Source organism: Lethenteron reissneri, chromosome 34 (genome assembly GCF_015708825.2).
Source record: "Lethenteron reissneri isolate LAM-NWPU_2019-01 chromosome 34, ASM1570882v1, whole genome shotgun sequence".
NCBI lineage: Eukaryota > Metazoa > Chordata > Hyperoartia > Petromyzontiformes > Petromyzontidae > Lethenteron > Lethenteron reissneri.
Genome location: NC_083812.1, coordinates 792,454 through 798,647, shown reverse-complemented (window position 1 = coordinate 798,647; position 6,194 = coordinate 792,454).

Sequence of the window (6,194 nt, the reverse complement as noted above, 5' to 3'; positions counted from 1 at the left end):
CTCTCGACGAGCCGACGGGGGCCGGGGGGGCGGGGGGGGCGGGGGGGGGGGGGCAGGGAGGGAGTGGGCGGGTGAGAGATGGGGGATCGGAGATGAGAGACGTGTGGGGAGGGGGCGGGAGGATGGAGGATCAGAGGGTGGGAGCCTGGGGGGGCTGTGTGTGTGGAGGTGGGGGGCGGCAGGGGGGGGGGTCGTTTAGTCTTTTGTGTGGCGAGCCCGGGAGCGTTGGAGGTTAAAAAGTAATTTGTTGGCGGCGCGCGGCACGGAGGGAGCGTGACCAATCAGCATTGAGAACGAGATTCACAAAGGGACCCCCCCCCTCGGCCCCTCCCCCAGCCCCCCCCAACCCCCGCGCGTCCATCATTCGCTCTACCCCCCCCCCCCAACACAACCCCTTCTAAAATACACCCCCACCCACCTCCCTCCATCCATCTAACTCCATCCATTTCACCGCATCCACCCCACCCCATCCATCCCACCATCACTTCACGTCTCGCCCCTCCACCCCTTCTCCCATTCTCTCGTCCTCATCCATCCCTCGATCACTCCCCATGCAGACCTCCCATCCATCTCTCTCCATCCCGACTTCTCCCAGCCGTCACTCCACTCTCATCCCGAGTCCCAATCTCTCTCGCGCTCTCTCTCGCTGTCTCTCTCCCGTAGTCTTAGAAGTAACACGACGCCCACTCTCCTCCTCCTCCTTTTCGCCTCCTCTGCCCGGTCCCTCAATTTGTCCGCATTAACCACGCGTCAGCGCCCGTTACCCGGAGCCTGCCCGAGCCGCGCGCGTGCACGCGCGTGTGTGTGCGCGTGTGTGCGTTCGTGTGTGCGCGCGCGTGTGTGCGCGCGCGTGTGTGTGCGCGCGTGTGTGTGTGTGCGTGTATGTGTGCGTGTGTGTGCGTGTGTGTGCGTGTGTGTAGAAAGTTGTAGTGGCTGCGGCTATCGCGCCGAGCCACGAACCCCCGGCTCACGGCCACCAACCCCAGTGACTATTATCTGAACCGGTCCTGGGCCTCCCCTAGGTCGACTCAGCCTTTAAATTAGTACCTAATGTGGTGTAAAAAAATCAGCACTGGGGAGACAAAGGCGGCCGGGCATGGTGCTGGGCATCCACCCCCTCGTGTGCCACGTCGGCCTTCATAGGTGCTCGATAACAGCACTTGCCCAAAATAGTCTGTTAAGGTTGTACGGGGGATCTTTGTCTTTGTGTCCGCGTGGGAGCGTGCACAGCAGTGACCGCCCCGGCGCTCTCAGGCGCTTCCTCTCTCTGCCCCGATGTTTACGTGTAAACATTCCTGAAAGAGACTTCTCGGCCGAAACGTTCACACTTTCACCTATGATGGTGTGACGTGTGAGTATGATGGTTGGAGCACGTGCTGTTGGTGAGCACCTATTAAGGCCAGCTGTTTATAAGAGTGTGTGTGTGTATCTATGTGTATGTGTGTATGTATGAGTGTTGGCGCAGTGGTTAGCGCGCTGCGCTACGAACCCGACCATCCGGGTCCTGTGCCTCCCCTAGGTCGGCTGAGCCTCAAACGATAGCCTGGTGCAATGTGTAAACACCACCACTAGGGAGACAAAGGCGGCCGGGCTTGGTGCTGGCCACCCACCCTTTCGTGTGCCGTGCCGGCCTTCATTAGGTGCTCGCTAACAGCACTTGCCCCAAAAGTCCTTTAAGGCTATACGGGGGATCTTTGTGTGTGTATCTATGTGTGTGTGTAAAGATTCAGAGTTGTATTTTTACACGAAGATGAAGCATTTGTTTAGACGATGACGCTTGTCCGAATGTTGATGCTGTATTTTATTATCTGATCAAATAAGAATTAATTATATTATTAATAATAATAATAAAAAAACATTTTTACACAAAAACTCTTCTCAGTCGTGGCTCCACGTTATTCAAGGGTCAGCGCTGAAAGCGCGGGGAGCAGGTTTTACACCACACACCATACACAACACCACACACCATACACACTACACCATACACAACACCACACACCATACACACTACACTACACACAACAAACACCACACACTACACTATACACACTAAACCACACACAACACCACACACCACACAATACACACTACGCCATACACACTACACCACACACCACACCATACACACTACACCATACACAACACCACACACCACCCTACACACACCACACAAAACACACCACATCACACCGTACGCTCCACATTACACCACATTGCACGCCACACCGCACCAATGCCCCACACACCGCCCCATACAATGTACAGCGCCACAACACGCACTGCACGGTTCGCGAGTCAAAGTCACGGTCGCGATTATTTGAAAATGAGCGCTGTATGTAGCGGCCTCTAGTGGTTGAAGGGAGTTACGTGAACCATTATGTACTACTCAGACGACACAATAATGTCATAAGAAAAACACAAAACGAATGTTCGGTCACGTGTTCATCCATTAAGGTCGCTAGGGGTGCTCAAAGGTCAGAGAGCTGACTGGGACACCGCTGGGCAGCCCGGTCACCAGTGGTTCGCGCAGAGACACACAGAGACCCATAGAGACCCATAGAGACCCATAGACTCACACAGAGACCCATAGAGACCCATAGAGACCCATAGACTCCCATAGAGACCCATAGACTCCCACAGAGACCCATAGACTCCCATAGAGACCCATAGACTCACACAGAGACCCACAGACTCACACAGAGACCCATAGAGACCCATAGAGACCTATAGACTCCCACAGAGACCCATAGACTCCCACAGAGACCCATAGACTCCCATAGAGACCCATAGACTCACACAGAGACCCATAGACTCACACAGAGACCCATAGACTCCCAAAGAGACCAATAGAGACCCATAGACTCCCACAGAGACCCATAGATACCCATAGACTCCCATACAGACCCATAGAGACCCATAGACTCCCACAGAGACCCATAGACTCCCACAGAGACCCATAGACTCCCATAGAGACCCATAGACTCACACAGAGACCCATATACTCTCATAGAGAGCAACAGACTCCCTTAGAGATCAGCAGACTCTCATCGAGACCCACAGACTCGGAGACCCATAGACTCCCATAGAGACCCATCAAGTTCCATAGAGACCCTTAGACTCCCATAGACACCCACATACTCGGAGACCCATAGACTCCCATAGACACCCACAGACTCGGAGACCCATAGACTCTCATAGAGACCCACAGACTCGGAGACCCATAGATTGACAAAGACTGAGTTGTGGTGAAGGCGGGTTCTCAAGTGCAATGAGTTGATGGCCACAGCCCGATCACCAGTGGCCGCACTCAATCCCCAGTCACATTAAGTAGCCATGGCAAGACGCCTCCTTGCCATGGTGTCCATCCACATATTTGTTTAAAAGTATTCTTGACACATCCCATCAGTCACGGATAACATCAGTGGCGAGCGGTACCCTAACTGGTTCTGAGTCTTCCCTGTAGGTCGCTTGAGAGATGGAGAGACAAAGGTGTCCGGGCGTTGTCCTGGCCACCTACCCCCTCGTGTGCTGTTCTGGCCTTCATTAGGTGCTCGCTAACAGCACTTGCCCCATTTGTCTGTTAAGGCTATACGGGCGGGGATCTTTGTATGAGTGTGTGTCGCGTCCTTCACGAGCCTCCTCAACAGAGGCCGATCTTGACACCGCTGGTACCGGTCATCTGCAAGTCCACTCAGCTCCACATCCTCCTGTAGCGCATCAGTCCACCTCTTCTCTAGTACGTGCCCGTTTAGCTCCCCCCCCCCTACTCGGCCAAACAGAAGCTGCTTGGGCATGCGGGCCAAGGCGCTCTCGCCTGTCGAAGGAGCTCACCGAGGGGACTGTGTCCAGATCTTGTGAGCCCCTCACACAATGAACCGGGGATGGTTCGTGGAGACAGGCCCAGCCTCACTGTTTCAAACGGGCACAGATGTTATTTTAGAGGGCTCCAGCATTTTGCAAGCGCAACGAAGGGAGGGTATAGCTGCGGCCGAGAATCCCTGGGAGATTGGTGTGGGGCGAGTGGCCAGGCAGCCGGCTAAAGTTGTCGTGACGATGGCGGTGGTGGTGGTTCACGCTCACAGGTCACGCAGGAGAGGGGGTGCAGGGGGCGGCGGGAGGCGGGGGGAGGTGGATTGGGGGGCCAAGGCCCTCGTTTGTGGCCTGGGGCGGCTGGCGGGGGGTCAGGGGGAGGGGCGGGCGGTGGGATTATTACCCCGCCCGCCCCTCCCCCCTCTCCTCTGTCTCCCTCTCCCCACCTCTCCTCTCCCCTGAGCTCTCCCCGTCTCCCTCTCTTCATTTCTCTCCGACTCAGATTACGTTGTGCATGGGCAGTAACGAGCAGTGCAGACACATCCGCCGTTGTACTGTACCTCTGTGGTGCAACGTAGACGCTCCCCGGCCTTCGCCAACCCGCAGTGACCAGCGTGGGGAAGTATGGACAAATAATCCCCCACGAGCCGCGCGGCGTGGGGAGACCCTCATCCAGCAGTGGATTGACAAAAGGTCTCTGTCTCACTCATCCAACTCTCTTATCTCTCTCCAACTCTCTCCTGTTCGCGTCTCCCCCCACTCTTCCCTAACTTTCCCTCTTTGCTCTCATCATCGTCATCACCACCATCACCATCATCATCAATGAGCCGTGATCAATCCCATGCTGACGAAGGCCTCCCCAAGCCGTCGCCATCTCCCACGACCCTGCGGGAGTAACACTCCACCCAGCGCCTGCCCACACACTCATCTCATCCCTCTCCTCTGCCATCCTCGCGTTGCGCTCGTTGTCCACTCGTCCCGTCTCTCTATCTCTACTCGTCTCTCCCCATGTGACTCGCCCTGCGTGTCTCTCTTTGCCATCTCTCTGCCAACGCTTCCCTTGTACGTATGAATGTTGAACTTCTTTCGCACTGTACGTAGCCAACCGCGCTAATCGGAGGTGCGGGGTAAGGACAACAAACTAAACACAAGAAGCAGTTCTAAAGGAAATAGTTTTCAATTTAGATTTAAAAGTGCATAGCTCCAGTGGCTTCATGATATCGGAAGGAAGAGCGTTCCAGACGGCCGCAGAAGCGCATCTGCAAGCGATGCAGTGACCGTCTTTGTTCGATGGCGACTCAAACGCCGCTGCTGCTGCTGCTGCTGCGAGGATGACCCAAGTGGTGTATGCTCCTTGACGAGATCAGCAAAGTAGTGTGGCTCATTTATCTCCCAACTCTCCCCTTCTCCTATTTCTCTCCGCTCTCTCGCCCATCCCTCGCTCTCTCCCTCCCCTATCCACCCTCCTCCCCCTGTTCCCCCCCGAGCTGCCCCCTCTCTCACTCCCTCCGTCTGCATCGATCTCTCGCTCTCGCTCGGGACAATAGCGCGTGCGGGGCGCGTGTCAAATCGCGTGCGCGTGCACGCGCGTGTGAGGGGGGAGGGGCAGTTCTATTGCAGGAGACACAAAGACAAAGAACCCTCGTATAGCATTAACAGACTTTTGGGGCAAGTGCTGTGAGCGAACACCTACGAAAGCCTGCACGGCATACGAGGGGGTGGGTGGCCAGCACCAAGCCCGGCCGCCTTTGTCTGTTTGCACATCACACCAGGTATTAATTTGAGGCTGAGTCAACCCAAGGGAGGCCCATAATCAGTTCAAATAATCGTCAACGGTGTTGGCTGTGAGCAGGAATCGAACCCGGATCGCCAGGTTCGTAACGCCAGCACGCTAAGTGCTCCGCTACCGCTCACCACACACTCACACACCTCGGTGATATCCGATAACCACCCGAACAATGACGCGCTTGTCGACGCAATCCATCACGAGTCTTGCAGTGATATGCGTTGTGGTCGGACGCAATACATTTTAAGAAACAGCGTTGCCACCTGGAAGAAAAAAAACCCCTCCAGTACCGGATGAGTGCTTCTAAGCTGCTTGCAGTGGCAGATCGAGACGTCGCGTGCGGGTCGTTCCGAAGCGGGATTGGCCTTCCGTGCGGCCGCGGGGCGTTGCGACTTCAAGTCGCGGGCCGCGTTTGGCCCGCGGGCCGGTGGGTCCCCCAGCCGCGTTCACAAGTAAAGCGACTTCACCTTCATCACTGGATTGGTGCACCGACGCGGTGAGTGACGTCTCGCGCTGTGGGTCTCCACGGTCTGGAGCCGGCTCACGGTCGCACTCAGGGGCTCATTGTCAATAAGAGGAGCGATGGGGGGTGGGGGGA